Source organism: Crocuta crocuta, unplaced genomic scaffold (assembly GCF_008692635.1).
Source record: "Crocuta crocuta isolate KB4526 unplaced genomic scaffold, BGI_CrCroc_1.0 scaffold38, whole genome shotgun sequence".
In the NCBI taxonomy this organism is placed as follows: Eukaryota; Metazoa; Chordata; class Mammalia; order Carnivora; family Hyaenidae; genus Crocuta; species Crocuta crocuta.
In genome coordinates, this window is record NW_027532605.1 from 3,768,568 (window position 1) to 3,785,048 (window position 16,481).

The 16,481-nt window shown below is 38.6% G+C and overlaps 1 protein-coding gene across 6 annotated transcripts in view; it reads right to left on the bottom strand.

Moving 5' to 3' along the window:
• AKAP19 (A-kinase anchoring protein 19) overlaps positions 1 to 16,481 on the bottom strand; it is a 63,464-nt gene that overhangs the window by 28,160 nt on the left and 18,823 nt on the right. For 3 of the 6 annotated variants that reach the window (XM_077780247.1, XM_077780249.1, XM_077780248.1), the window contains exon 2: positions 7,092 to 7,305. The exons of the other annotated variants lie outside the window; for them this stretch is intronic. The gene's annotated coding sequence lies outside the window, so the exon portion shown is untranslated. The remainder of the gene's footprint in view (positions 1 to 7,091; positions 7,306 to 16,481) is intronic. 6 annotated transcript variants of the gene reach the window in all.

Consider the following 16,481-nt stretch of genomic DNA (forward strand, 5'->3'; position numbering starts at 1 on the left):
TTCGAGCCCCGAGCCAGGCCAGCCGGGCCCCGCAGGTGGCAGCCCTAGGGTGCTCGGCTCCAGGACGCGCCCTCTGCGGGTCGCACTCAAGTACAGGGCTGGGAGGACCGCCACCGTCACGTCGGCTGGCGCCGGGTATAAGGCAGGGGCGGGGCACCACCGCCCTCACTCCCATCACCGGAGTGCTGCCGCTTCCCCAGCAGGATTTAGATCCCCAAATTCCCAGCGAAACAGAAGCAGGCAACTCACTTCCCTTGCTGGCCCCCTTGCCGCTCATCTGAGCCACCTGAGCTGCTAGCTGTTCTGGGCTCTGCCCAGGTAAAAGGAGGGACTGGTCTCAGACCGCTGCACGGCGGGCGGAGCTGNGGAGGAGGTGCCCGGCCCGCCACACTAAGCAGGTGAGCTCGCCGCAGCCTCACCGCAGACTTCCCAGCTAAGCGACCTGGACCTCAGATACAGGCGCAGCAGCCAAACCCACTTTGACCTCAAACCCCACACTTGGCAGGGCCAGGCCAGGGACTCTGCCCACCTAACTAGCTTGCACTGTGAGTATGCAGAGCAAAAGTGCTTGGAGCACTTAATCATTTAAAAGTACACACCCATTTTGTACTTCTCCATCCCCAAATACTCCACAGAATATTTTCCAAGTTTGTTTCTCAAAAACAGAACACCTCTAACCAAACACCATTTTCTCAATCGTTAAACTATTGAAGTCACTCTCTCAACACACGACCATTATTCCGTTCTGTTTCCCTGTGCGTTCCACGTGGTGCCTGCATCTGCGCCGCATGACTCCTAGCAGCAGTAAAAGCCCCAAGAGGAATACAGAAGAACCATTATTTTAGTTGTGTTCTACAGCGGAGTGGCCATGCAAAATCCATGCTTGGAGAGACTTCAGGGCAGCTTCACCTGGCTCCTTCACTTTACGGACAAGGACACTGACTGTGAAAAAGAAACACCTGAGCCTACAAAGCTCACGATTTGTAGCCTCAAGTGAGACTGAGGTCTCTAAAGATATAACATAGTAAAGAATATACTTAGAGTGCTGAGGAGTTGCCAGCATACATTATACAAAATCTAGCTCAGAATCTTTCTGATTTTAAGGCACTGAGCAGTCTTATTACCGTGCTAAAATAACTAAGGCAACTTTATATACAAATACAGTAGCCCAGAAATGTCATTTTTCTTCATGATAACTTGATTGATGGAATTGGAGTGGGTACATTCTGACACAGAACGTAATACACTTATGTTGATTTGTCTGATATGTATCAATTTTTAATGTATACAAATTGATTATACTAATATAAGCAAATATTTAGTTTGACATATTTCAGACATATCATGCTACATAATTATAATCAAATGCAGGGCTCTACCTTTAGGCCTAATTCTTCACTTAACCTATTTCATTGTTTGCCCTCTTTCTCTCCCAGCATTAAGTCTTTACCAGCCTAGTGCTGGAATAATCCATGAGACATCTGGCTTCCACACTGAGAGATCAGTGTCAGCCCTTGATGTGCTCAAGGCAAGAAAAGAGAAACTTAGAAATTTGTGTTTTACTTCCCAGTTACCCGAGCAGAAGTGTAGGAGGAAAGAGTCTCTGGCCTTGCCTGGAAGAGAAATCACTTCCGTAGGCACACATCCCTTTCTGTCACTCAGTTCAAAGATACAGTGGATCTGGGGCACCTGGGTGGCGAAGAACTCTTGACTTTGGCATGTTCACGATCTCAGATTCGTGATTTCAAGCCCCATATCAGGCTCTGTACTGCCCAGGCTCTGCACTGACAGCACAGAGCCCACTTGGGATTCTGTCTTCCTCTCTCTCTGCCCCTCCCCTGCTTGTTCTCTGTCAAAATAAATAAAAATAAACTTAAAAAAGAAAAAGATGCAGGCGATCATCTTTATCAAGTGTTCATTGTCCTCTGCCCTTTTGGTGTCAAGAATGGAATAGGAAGGGGAAGCTTTGTGCTAGGCCTCCCTGCTCTCTGTGGGTGGCACCTGTCACACAGGCTGTTGCTCTGGCCAGAGCCAAGCCAGGTTCTCCCTCCATCATCCTGGGTCTGGCCCAGACGCAGAAAAACCCGGAAGCAGCCCTTCCACCCTCTCTGCTCTGCCTCCCGGACTGGCTTCATACCCAGAGCCCCAAGTCTAAGATGGTGCTGGTGGGCCAGGCCGCGGACAGGCAGGGCTTTCCTTTGGCTCCCAGGCCGCTGCTGGCTGACCCCTACTGCCAGCAGGACTTGATCCACTCAGGCCTAGGAAGGCTGCAGGCCCTGCACTCTCTGTGGCCGTAGGAGGAGCTGCTTTTCCAAGTGCTTTTGAGAAGCAACCTGCCTCCAGCCTTAGGATGTCAAAAGGTAAGCGGGGCCTTGGCCTCTCCTCAGGGCTGCAGGCCATGCTTTGGTCAAGACGGTGCCCTTCTAAGAGCCAGAGGTAAGACGGCGTGGAGGAATGTGGCACCCCCCACTGCCGGGGCTCAGAAAGGCTGGCTTTTCCTCAAAGTCACCCCAGCCTGGAGCTAGGAGTCAGAGCCCAGTGTCTCTGTTAGCCTGTCATCCTCCTATTCGGGCTTGAACAAGATGGTTGAGACCAGAAGCTGGAGCTCCTCAAACTGGTGGTGACAGATGCCAACTGTAAGATTTTGAAAGTGTGCTGAATACAACAATTAAAAACTGGAGAACAAAGTGAGAGAGGAAACAAAGGACCCCAAAGACAGCCTAACTTGAATGCGGTTAGGGTGAGGGAGCCTGGGCTCTAACATGTATAACCCAGGGCCTGGGTTTTCTTTTTGAAGGGCATGGAAGGAAGCATAATAAAAACAATAATGATAAAATACTAGAATCTGAACACAGCAATCTGACCCCAGAACGCATGCTGTTCACAGCAAAGAGGTATTAAGCTGGATTGGGCACTGTATGCCAGATAGTAACTTACCCTTGTGAAGAAATCCCATTTCCCACCCCAACCCCCTAAAACACTTCCACTCTAGACAGGTTAGAGAGAGGTAGAGAGCTGACTCCCTCCATTGGTTTCTCCACCTAAACACTGAGCACCTCCAACTTCCATTCCTGCTTCAGGTTGACCAGTCAGAGCTTACATCTCTGGGAGAAGCAAGGGAGGGTGTGCCAGCGAGGCAGAAGGAATCTTCTCTCTACTAGTGAAATGATGTGACCCCGTCAGGAGGGATCTGGACACCAGGACTCACCTGCCACTGCGGTCCTTACTAGAACACCAAAGATCAAATGTCTTCATTTGCTTTCTGATAATGAAGTGATGAGGACAGGAAAAGTAGATGGAATAGTACATGAATGTTCTTATAGAGACTAGAGCATGCATGTCCATTAGACAGTTATGAAAGTCACAGAAATGATTTATAAAGAATAAAAAATGAGGAGGCAGAAAAAAATGACCATTATGGGGTATAAACTCTGATAGACTAGCACACAAATAAGACCTATGAGAAAACTCATTTTGACATTTTGATTTTCATAATAATAAAACTATGTTAAGATAAAAAAAATAATGCTTTTATTTTATGCATAGACACATTAAAATTGTATCCCCTCATCTGTCATTAATAGTTTACTAGTCCAGGAAAAAAAAAAACTTCTTAGTGGTTACTGGAAACAAGGCTATTTCCCACATATACTTTTCACTGATTCAGGTTTTATGAACTGTTTATTTATGTTTAGGCTAAAGTGGTCTCTTCAAAATTTATCATAAACATGCAAAGATATTTTAGATTTGGTGAGAGACCCAGATACCTCCTCTGAGTAGGCGACAGAGATATCTTCATGTCATGCCCTAGACTAGGGTTTGAGGATGCAAAGCTATAAAAAAAATTCAGCAGCAGAAATGACACATTGATTCTTTAACTTTTTGTAGCCCAAGACACATAAACACATTTCTTGATGAAAAACTAGCTGTAGGTATGAAAATGGTGTCATCCTTCACTCCTGAAACCTTTTCTGCACCTCACGTAATACTCCTATTTTTTCCCATGCCATCGCAGACTTCAAAATCTTGTTATAAACCTTAGTCACACTGTTGTGAAATCAAAGAGTGAATTATCAGATTACCTGACCAGCCAAACAAGTGTCAATATAAACCTACAGGGTTTCCTGTTTTGATATTTTAATATATATCAGAGTATTTTTAAAAGTTCTTATGCCCAAAGTAAATTCTCAGAGCTGTATTTTAGGTTATCCTAGTCTTATTCATCATGTCACTGAAATGGAAAGTGATTTACATTATCTTTCTCGTATGAAAGACAAGCATCCAATCACCCCTCAGAACTTCTCTTTTCCTGAGGAAAAAGTGTTTAACTTTTTCTCACAGGATTTCTTTTAATCATGTTTGTCAGGCTTCACTAGACCCATTTTTGTTCTCCAGATACAATTAAATGTCTGCCAATGCAAATTGGGGAAAAGTTCCAAATAAGAGTTTAACTAGAGCAGAGCTTTGGATAGAGTATCGTGGAACAGTATTTCCCAACCAGGTATTATATAATCCAATTCTGTTCATTAACAACTAGACAAATTGTCAACTGTGCCATAGGCCTGTTTCTTCTTCTCACTATTACATTTTTCCTTAAAGTTCTTCTACATTCTCAGTTTTGGTATTGTGAATAAAAGGAAACTTCATTTACAATGGAGATGGGAGGCCAGCAGGGGGAGCTCTCATTCCTTACTACTGCTGTCAATTGCAGACTCCATAGGGAGAGACCTTGAGTACTATACCATCTTAGCAGCAGGAGGAAAAAAGGCTTTTCTCCTCCACCTGCAGTGGCCAAGCCAATGAAAGACTGTCACTACTCAGCAATGACAAGCCACTATGCTTGGAACTCCCACTTTTCTTGGACTTTTTGTTTATAACAGTTTCCCAACTCCCCTCTTTCTTCTATATAAGTTGCAGTCCTTTTGTTTGGTTCTCTGGACTTGCCTATGATTTTGCTGTAGCTTGCTTGTGCTTGATTCCAATTGTCTGCCATTCCTGAGTAAATCCATTTTTGCTGATTAAAATAACTGACAGTTTTATTTTTAAGGTTAACAGTCTTTAAGTTTATTAATGTATATTTGTCAGTCAATAAGCCTCCTTGTACCTATATAAGATCTGTCTGAAGATCTTTACACTAAGTTAAATATATTTTGGAGCCTTTACTTTAAATCACCATCAGTGCTTTATTTCTCTTGTATAAGTAGACTTAATACTCCTCCCAAGAGGTAGAAATGTCTGGAAATAAATTAGCATCTTATTATTTTAAATTATTTTGTTGTCTTTAATGGTGACCTGTTTGCCCTCTCCCTGTATTGTAAACATCTTGAGGACAGGAGCTGTGTACTTTATGTATTCTATGTGTTTATTTCTGGTGCCTGGCATATGGAAGGCATTAAATGTTTGCTGAATTGAACATTCTTAGCCTGCTGTGGTGCTTACTATGATTTTATCTCATTTTAAACAGAGAAAAACATTACTATTTAGATCCATGAGTTTGAGCTTCTTTACATCTTTAACTGTGTTTATTTGGACAACCATTTCTGGCACTGAGATGGGGCCAACTTCGTTTGATTACAATGTGGGTATAAGACATTTGAAACTAGGTAAAGACTACAATTATTGCTCCAAAATTTATTATTTCAGACATCATATTGCATTATATGTTTTTTTACTTAGGGCAAATGTGCCTTTCATTATGACTCATTATCCATTGTCTGAATACCGTGGTTGTTGAAAAACAATGTTCCAGTTTGATCAAACTATTTCAGCTGCCCTCCTGGAAATCTGGAGATTCTAGATAAAAATTCTGGATAAAAAAATTTTATCGTTCCCATTTTCAAAGTATAGTTAGCAAATATTTAGCTTTAATGTAGAAATTATTAGACATTAAGATGTTTATTCAAGAATTTAAGAGTATTAGAATAGGTATCTGAGGGGGTATTCACAGCAGTCAGGGAATTAATCCACATTGTTCTGGTGGGAAGTAGCAGAACCACCAGGAAAAAATCATGGGAGGCAGATCTGGATTTAGTTAGGAAACGGCATTCTATTAGTTAAAGTTTACAACAGGACAGAACGGTTTGTGGGCTTCCCTCTAAACCAGAAGCTAGAGAATCTATCTGGAACACTAGCATCAGGATTTTTAAAAAGAATAGCAAAATTTTATGTCCTGTAAGGATATTCCTCCAAAGCCAAGACTCTGTAACTTGGGAGTTGTTTTACAATATGAAGACATGTGAGCTGCCCTGTGGACTGCATCCATTCCAGCGCTGAGGCATTGTCTTGGTGTCTTGCTCTGTGTGCCCCATACAAGGGCAGAGAGAGCCCTGCTGTGTTTGTTGGCCAAGGAAGCAGTTTATCATCTTTTAAGGATTTTTCCTGAAGGCAAGCAAGTCTACTACCACATATATAAATTGGTATACAAGGAAGAATTCTAGCTGATTCAATATAACCGACAGCCTGTCCACACGGTAATATTTTATGGCTTGTGATATTTCACGTAACTGATGACGTTGCTTGAGGGAATAGGGAACTACTATAATTTAGAGGTAACAATGATAATTACTGCTTACTGAACACCCACTATGTACTGGGAGTCATAATGGCCTTCCACATGCTATCTCATTTAATCCTCACAATCATACTTTTTAGTACGTATAATTTCTGTTTAAATATGAGGAAATGGAAAAGATAAGGTAACTGCTAATATGTGGTAGAACTTGAATTTGAATCCATGCTTGAGTCCAAAGTTTCAGTTGTCTGCACAATGGCCTACAAAACCTGGCTGCTGCTCCAGGCAGCATTCCTCCTAATCCATCAACTCTGATGGGCAGTATCCATTGCCAGAAATATCTTCTTTAAAATGCCTCCTATAAATGCTCCCATGTTCCCAGCATCTTAAGGAAACTCCAAAGGAATCCTCTGATATGTCTATCAGAACTGAAGTTTGCTCTTCGTTTATTATTGATAAATCTTAAGCAAGGTTCTCGGATAGTCAGCTTGGTTATTTTCCTGGTAAGTGAACATGGGGATATTATTCTTCCAGTTTTACTGATGAAGAAAACAAAAGGCATAAAGCCTTACAGCCTTACCTCAGTAGTCATAAATGTAGTAGTAGAGATTGTAGTAGAACTTGTTTCTCTCAGATGTTGCCTCTGTAGCTCTATTAGCAATTCTTTGGTCTCTTCTGAAGCTTCTTTTCATAGAGTTATAATGACAAGTTTCTCTTCCATGTAAACTTCCACATTTAGGGCTTATTTCCTTCCCAAGATATTCACTTCATTTTTGTCCCAGCTACTTCATTGCCTAGAGTGGTTGAGGAGAGTAATATTCTGCTTAAACAGAAAGTGATCATAAAACCAACACATGCATAATCAAAATTTTTAGAAGTTACTATATTAGAATAAAATTTATTCAGAATTTCAAGGAAAATAATGTCTTTGTTTCCCACAATGTATCCTAGTTAATTTCCAACCCACCAGGTAACAGGTGTAGAAAAGGTGAAGGTGGGGATTTGGGAGGTAAACATGTGTGTTCATTTAGGCATCTTGATCCACAGATATTCTTTAGATTTAAATCTCAAGTCTTCTGCACCAGAAGGGAGCATCCTAGGCAGCAATGAGTTTGAGGAAACTTGATGAATAGGGCTGTCAATCACAAACCAGGTAAGATGTCTACCAAAAATAAAGTCCTTGGTTTGGAATAGTTGAACTGATACCATCTTCTTTCTTTCTGGCTGTGATTAGACAGTAGAACTAATAGTCTTCTAAGGTTACCTGGTTCTGAATAATAAACTCATATCATCTGATTATAGGTCTTTTCTTTTTGGTAGCTGAACAACAACAACAACAACAACACAAAGTAACCTGTTTATCCAAGAGTAAATCCAGAACCCATTCCTATTCCAATGTACTGGCAAATATTTTCTTATGCAGCAAGATAATACTTCCACTGCTCAGCTCTGCTGTGCATAACCATCTGTAAAGCCGTATGGGGATTGTTTGTACTGAACTGTTACATTTTATCTCATAACGGATTCCTGCCCCAGGAGTCAAGGGCTGATGATAGGTTAAAAAAAAAAAAAGCCAAAAAACTAATATTCTGACTTACAGTGAGTCTAACAGATCTCTCTATTAAAAGGACATGACAAAAGTAAAAAAATGAATGATTATGCCTGCAGAACACTTGCTACGTGTTTAGATTACAGGCCTGGGAAGCCCAGATGTGTTATGAAAAATAAATCTAGTATAATTTTAGATGGGATGACCGTTAGATTAGTAGGTATGTCCCTTGGCTATCGTAAAGAAATGCCTTTTAAAGACTGGTACAAACTGCATTCTCGGTTCAATCATATTGGGCCATCCACATGGGGCCGATAAAGGCAGGCAAGTACGATGACAAGTTAATAGGAAGTGTTACTGATCATTTCTGGAGGCAAGGATTTCTTTGTGTAAAGTCTTCCTTCAAGCACTGGGACTAGTACTGAAATTAGTGGAAGCTTCTTTTTTTTTAAACTTAAAAAAAATGTTTTTATTTATTTCTGAGAGAGAGAGACACACACACAGTGTGAGCAGGGGAGGGTCAGAAAGAGAGGGAGACACAGAATCTGAAGCAGGCTCCAGGCTCTGAGCTGTCAGCACAGAGCCTGATGGGGGGCTCGAACCCATGAACTGTGAAATCATGACCTGAGCCAAAGTCAGAGACTGAACTAATTAAGCCACCCTGGAAGCTTCTTTTCAAGAGCCGCTAAAATTGAGTTTCTTCTGTACAGCTGGCTCAGTCCTGCACAGCTGAGAAGACTGACAGACGACTCTGGGTATGTAGCTGTTCCCTCTACAACTTAAGCCAGAATGAGAAAAGCAGGATATGCAGCCTATTTTAGAATTACCCCCAACTATAAAAAACAGCATCAGAAAATTATCCTTATAAAAACAGAAGATAGGTTGGGAACTCAGGAAACCATGGACAATTGATTAGTTTTCCCTCTCATATTTGCATTCACTTTTTTTTTTTTACCATGTATATTTTTGAGAAGATGTTTAATTTAATTACAAATCTAGTACTCAAGAGATTTGAATTAAAGACCTGGTTTTGTCCCTAAATAATTGGGAAGCTTCAAAAATTTTTTAGATGTCTTAGAAAACTATTTGCTTATCTATAAATCAAAACCAACTATCAAGTTACATTTTGCATTCCTCATATATGAGTATTTTATTAGGTTTCATTGAAGACTAACAGTAATTGGCCAGAGCTAAAGTAAGTCTAACCATTAGTTCTTTTAAGATTGAATAGATGTGCCTGCTTGGCTCCATACATAGAGCATGGGATGCTTGACCTCAGGGTTGTGAGTTCAAGCCCCACACTGGTTGTAGAGCTTACTTAAAAAAGGGGGGTGGTATGCCTGGGTGGCTCAGTCAGTTAAGCATCTGACTTCGGCTCAGATCATGATCTCATGGTTTGTGAGTTTGAGCACAGGCCCTCTGTCTCCTTCTCTTTCTGCCCCTTCCCCACTCTCTCTTTCTCAAAAATAAACAAACATTAAAAAAATAAAAGATTAAACATAATAAAAAATCAGTATGTCATTCAAAGATAAAACTTCTTACTGTATTTTAAAATATATCTTCTTTCAATATTTTATATATTTTACAGTAATTATATACTCATATTTTATGTAGTGGTTCTTATACATATATAGTTGAATCATATTACTTTGACTTCACATAACATTAAATAGTATTGACTTTTTCTATAACTATTGACTATAAATTTACAGAATTTAACTAAATGAAACCATGGTTCCATTTAGGGAAACAATCTGGAATATAATACATTTCTTTCTGATTTGAAGCAAGTATGACTAGATTTTTACATAACTGCAAACAGATGTGTGGCATCATTGGAAGATTTTACTGTTTATTAAGAATTAAAAGTTATTCATGGAATTTATACACCTTATCTATTGTGGAATCAGATATCCCTCATGCTAAACCTTTTGTGGTTATCAATTTCTTTAATTTTTCAAAACCCCAAATGTTTAAAAAACTCATTTTAAAAACCCCAAATGAAGAAAGAGAGCTAAAAATTACATAAAACATTTGCCTTATTGTCACTTTGCCTAGTCAGTATAGGTCAAACACAAAAGTCTAGTCATACTTGTATTAAATGAGAAAGAGGTATGTCCTAAAATTCTAATTTGTTTCCCATTCCATAAGTCAACATACAAGTTTTATTTAATCATATTTTGTAAACATCACTGGAGAAAACAAATTTCAAAGTATGTTCTTTCAGCATAAGCCATGCAATTTTCAAAGGAATTGTAAAGAAAAGACCAAGAAGCCAATACTTTAAGTTTGGCATTTTGAGGTGGGGAATCCTCCATTAGTAACATGGACTTATATACCTATGGCACTGGCTTAAAAAAAAACCCCTTCTTCTAGAACAAGTGCCATCAAGGCAAGTGGAAAAAGTTGGATAGAAATAGAGCATGGTGATAGTGGAACAATTTCTAAAGGCAGTTCATAAAAGACCATTAGGTTAACTTACTCTGAGGCCTTGGGGTATGTAGGTATTTGCAAAGCAACTTAATTTAAGAAACAGAAACCAAAAAAGATCAAAGTACCCTGAGACTGAAAGTCGCATCACAACCAGATCCATGAAAAGATCAAATATTCTATGAGTGTCCTTAAAAAGTTCATAATTATCTTCAAAAATGAACAAACAAAACCCCAAAATGAGCTGCTAATGTAGCTCCCTGGATCTAAAGAAATGTGTCAAGTCTCAAATCTAAATTGGAACGTGAAAAGAAAGTGTTTAATAAAGTTTTATTTGCAATGAAATTCGAAACTCATAAATGATTTTCAGTTTGGCATTGGCAAATTCTAGTTCATAGCAGCTTAATGTTTTCAGATAAAGGCAGCGGTTTCAGAAGTTAAAGAATAGAAGTTCAGAAAGGCCAACAATGGCTTTTCAGAATGGATTGCTACAACTTGAACCTTTTTGCATTTTTGTTCACTTACTTCCTTGACATTTTCTCCTTCCATATATGCCAAGAGTCTGGTTTTGTGAGTCACTGAATTCAGCTTTTTTTCTGAAAGTGATCTCTCAATCTGAGATAATTGAATGTTATTGGCAAGCTCTATTACTTTACTTCATGTTGGCTAGAGGAATGTGGCTACAAAGCAGTCATCAGCCTAGGGCCTCAGGGAAAGAACTTGGAACACAACCCTTCACAAAACAAAGGGTCCTCAAAGAAATAAGTCCCACTCTCAGCCAAATATGACAGAACTGCGCAACTCCAGCAGCTCTGCTTCCCCAATCAGAATAGGGCACGTCCTGAATTTGATGAAAAGAATAAAGACCTCCAGATATTGAAGAAAGAGTGAATATTTTACACTCACAAAAATGCAATTGCTAATAGGGATTTGTATAGAAATGAGAATACCACAGCTCAGCACATCAGACTCATCTAGAGCTTGCGTGATTCCCTAGGAAGCCTTGCCCTTCAGTTCCACTTCTGTTACAGGCCCTCATACACAAGTCCCATGACATGTCAGACCATGTGGGACCCTTAGACAGTTACAGCACCAACATAATTTGTACCAAATTGGATGGAGGCCTACCATGTGCAGGGAGGAAGCCAAGTGCTTCAGCACAGCTCAGACCACCTCCCTCCTTTAGTTCCCTTACACCTTTGTTTCTCAGCTTTGGTGAAATCTCACCATTATGCTTTACCTCAGCCCCTTGCACTGCAGCCCATTTTCCCAAGCTACTATACCTGCATCTTGTCCTAGAAGCCTCTCCTCCAGGCCCTATGGGAAACCTTGACCTCCCGAGGATAACCCTTCTCCTACAAAATGAATAAAATTCTCCGGCCCACTCCTGTCTCCCAACATGAACATTTCCCTTCTTTGTAAGGCCTCTGCCTTGTGGTCATACTCTCTGCTATGCTTCATCGGCCTTTTATGTCAGCCTGTTATGTCACTTTCCCCTGTTCAGTGGGAACCTCAGGGCCTACGTCCACCCTTTCTACCTGGTATCTGTTTAATGCTGGAGGTGATTTTATCCATGTGGTATAGAATAAAAAAGATACACTTCTTAGTGATAATATAAGACTGTGGATCACCTCAGGAATTTATAATTTTATCAATACTGTCAAAAGTAATGTGATTATAGTTTGTGTATAATAAAACATATCTAAAACATATAAATATTTATATAGAATTATAAAAACAATTAATAGTTTCTGTTCAATAAGTGAAACACAGTTTAAGTTGCTTCAAATTAATTAGTGTAAAAAATAGTATGGCACCCAATTTTTAAAATGAAACTTCTTGTTTGAAGGGTTTGTTTACATTCTAAAATGCAGAGTAAATTTAACTTCTGCTAAAAAACTGTTCTTTCATGACCTGTTATTTAGAGTCTTACACATTAAGTCTTGTATATTATCACTATAGTTCTCTTGTTAACATTAGCTTTTTAACTTCTAGAGATGGGAGGAAATAATCTTGAGCTGGCTTTATAGATGTATTATTATTATATCCCCATTAAGTTAGATTTCCCCTCAGTGGATATATATTTCTCTTCCCTCGATCAAGCATTCTAATTTAAAAAAATATACAATTAAAAAATAAAAAATCAAGGGAAACATAAAAATCATGTAGAATCCACTCTTATTCTCATAAAGTCATAAATAGCTCTATGGGATTATAGCCTACATATTTTTTTTACTAAGAACAGTAAATTTGCCTCTTCCATAAGAAATAATGTTAACAACCTCATGTGTAGCTGTTCTTATGCTTCTGGTATACAAACATATCCTAGACATATAGCATGCTGTGTGGTGTGTGTGCACACGTGTATATGTGTACAAAACTTAGGCGGTCATTTGTTTTTATAATAATAAGATCTTATTATATATACTTCTCTATATTAATAGTTTTGTACTCTACAGTATTATGAAAGTTTCTCCAAGTCAATGAGCATAAGGAAAAAATATTGTAATTTTCAATACAGTTGTGTGAGGCCTTGGGTAACTTAAAAATTATGTTTTAGTTTTCTCACCTGTAAAATTACCACCATTTACCTCATAAATTGTTGTGAGGATCAAATGAGTTCCTAGCTCAGGGCACATGCTTCTTAAGAACCTTATTTACTTCTTTTAATGGGTTCATAGTATGACATGATATAGGGGGGCTATCATTACTTAGTCACGCACCTACTGAGGGGCATTTACTTTCAGACTTTGACTATTACAAACAGTGCTACAACACACATAATTGTATGTAGAGCTCATCCAGCAGTGATTTTATTTCCATGGGACAGATTCCTAAGAGTGCCAGAGGTAAATATATGGTTAATTTCAATGGCTAATTCCTATTTCTTTTCAAAATGCTGAAACAGTTACCATTTCTGCATACAAGAGAGTACCCTTTCCCCGAATCTCTTCAGCAAGAGGAACTTCCACTTTTCACTTTTGCTACTGGCATAGCCATTAGATGATATATCGTCATCACAGTGATATATCGTTGTGATTTTATTTGCATTTCCCTAACTCCTAGCAAAGTTGACCAGGAGTTCATGTTTATTGGCCTCTTGGATTTGCTTTCTCCAAATCTCATTTGCTCATTTTTTTCTTTTTGGCTATTTATGTTTTTATCCATTTGTAAGTACTTTTTATACAACTTAGATCTCTACCATGTATTTCAGATCATTTTCCTAATAATTTTATTTTCTTTTTAATTTTATTATTATTATTTTTAAAACTGGTTTGCTTTTTCTGTCTTTCTTTTTTAATTAATTAATTAATTAATTAATTTTAAAGAGAGAGTGCGCAAGAGGGGAAGAGGAGTAGAGGGAGATAGAAAATATTAAGAAGGCTTCACACTCAGCATGGAGCCCAACGTGAGGCTCTTGTGGCTGCATCCCACAGTCCTGGGATCATGACCTGAACCAACAAGAGTCAGATGCTCAACCAACTGACCTACCAAGGCACCCCCATTGTTTCTTTTTTTAAAGTTAAGTTTATGTTGAAGCACAACATTCACTTCCTTTTGATGTTTAATCCTTTGTAAATGGATTAAAATGTTAAAATATGTGTGTATATTCTTTCATAGCTTCTAAGTCCTGTCTCGGTTAATCAACAACTTGAGGAATATTTCTTGCATATGAAACCTATTATTTCTTCCTTCTTTTCTTTAATCAATCTGGAACTTCTTGAAATACTCTTTTCCAGATGAATAGACTGTTAGGTCAGCACCATTTTAAAAATAACCCACCTTATCTCTTTTAACTAAATACCATTTTTGTTATATATCAAATATCCACATGTACTGGAATCTATTTCTGAGAGTTCTCTATTCTGTCCTCTAACTTGTCTCTTTCTAGGCCCAAACCAAAGCCAATATAGGGAGGCTATGGTACGCTTTAATCTTGTAAGGCAAATCATTTCACACGAGTCTTATTTACATGGATTATCTCATATAACCTTTAAGATCACTTTAGCCAATTCCTCCCAAATATTAGTCAAATTTAAATTTAAATTGTATTACATGTCCTTAATTTGGGGAGAATTCATTTTTTTTTTAAGTATTATGTCTTTCTATCTAAAGACATACTGTTTGATGTCTTTATATAACTTTTTTTTTTTCAAATGGTCCATTGGTTTTTTTTTCTCTTTTATGACTGTTGCCAGCAGAGAAAAAAGATAATTTACTTTTGCTTATCTACCTTAGGTCAATACTGACCTCAGTATTTTAATAAACATTATAAATCTTCCTCAGTGTTCAAGCTGTCCTCATTCTCATCAGACATCCTCACTTCCTACTTCATTAAGAAAATTGAGGTTATTGGCTTTTCAGACCCCTGTATGCATAATCACCTATATTCATACTCATTCTTAACAGCTTTTCCTCCATTCTTGGAGGGTTAAATTTGTTTCCTCCTATTCAAGTACAGGCTATATTAACGCCAGGCAACCCTTTCCATTTCCTTGAGGATCTTGCTTTATTAGTTATGCCACCTTCTCTCTTTCATCTTCCATCTCTGCTTCTTGTTTCTTTTCCCCAATCTCTTCTCTGTGCTCTGTTAATTCCTCTTTTCTGTTGTGGAGGGGCTCCTTCAATGATCTGGGCCTGATTCTACAGCCATTCAGTCATTCCCAGTTATCAGAAATACATAATTCAGATTGTTTAGTTTTTCTCCCATCCTTCCTTAAATTAGGTTCCAAACTATGATTCTATCAGTTTAGAACGAGAAGGACTGAGAAAGGTCTGGCTCCCAGATACCTCCTCATCCTCTTTTTAGCTCTTCTGTATTTGGAGAGGGAAGAGAAAAAAAAATGTCTCTTTCCTGGACTGGGGCAAATTGCAGTGTTGTCTGTCCCTGCTCCTGTGACTAGTGCTGAGTGTCTATCAATGTACTGTGGGGAGAACATGTTCAAATGCTGGCTTTCTCTTCTCATACTTGTATGGATCCTTAAATAAGCCTTGGCAAAAGGGTCTCAGGTGGGAGACATGCCTGCAGGTATATATTTCTTTTCCATTCCTCATTAGCTCCCACATGGGTGATCTATCTTGTTGCCTGGAGTGGACTCAATCTCTGCTCAAATGACCACAGTATTTTACAACTTCTCCTGAGAGTGGAGTTTATTTCCCTACCCTTTAAATCCAGACTCAACTGTATAACATGCTTTGGCCAGTGGAACATAAGAAAATGTGGCTTTGGGAGTTTGTGTGCATGATGCAAATCCTACTGCAATTGTAAAGCAAAACTCAGCCCTAAACAAAAGATCTTCCTAAGGCAATGCAATTCAGTAAAGATAAAAACAAAAGTTTGAGGGGTGCCTGATGGTTCAGTTGGTTAAGGATCCAGCTCTTGATTTTGGCTCAGGTCATGATCTCACAATTCATGAGATCGAACACCACGTGCAGCTCTGCGCTGATAGCATGGAGCCTGCTTGGGATTCTCTCTCTCCCTCTCTCTCTGCCCTCCCCAAAATAAACAAATAAAAACACTTTTTTAAAAGGATGAGAAAATATGAACAAAAAAAGTATGTACCATGGTTTTGGTATCAATGAATATATAATTCAAACCAAAAAGCAATTTTAAAAGACTTCAATGCTAAAGGGAAAAATTAACAAGGAAGATATGATATGAATATCTATGTACCAAATAACTTAGCAATAACTCTCATGAAGTAAAAGCTATAGAATATACAAAGAGAAACACAAACACACTAAAATTAGAACACTTTAATTTACTTTCCAGTACAAATAGATCAAATGGTAAAAAAAAAAAAAAGAAGAAGAAGAAGAAAATATATGAAAAGGTGGAAATAACCACAGAAACAAAGGGGATTAAAAAAGTTACTTTGTACAACTCTAGAAAATAAATAAACCTGGATAAGATGGAGAATTTTTCAGGAAAATGTAATCACCTAAACCCCAGAAGATTTGGAAATTCTACAGAGCTCAATTTTTATTGAA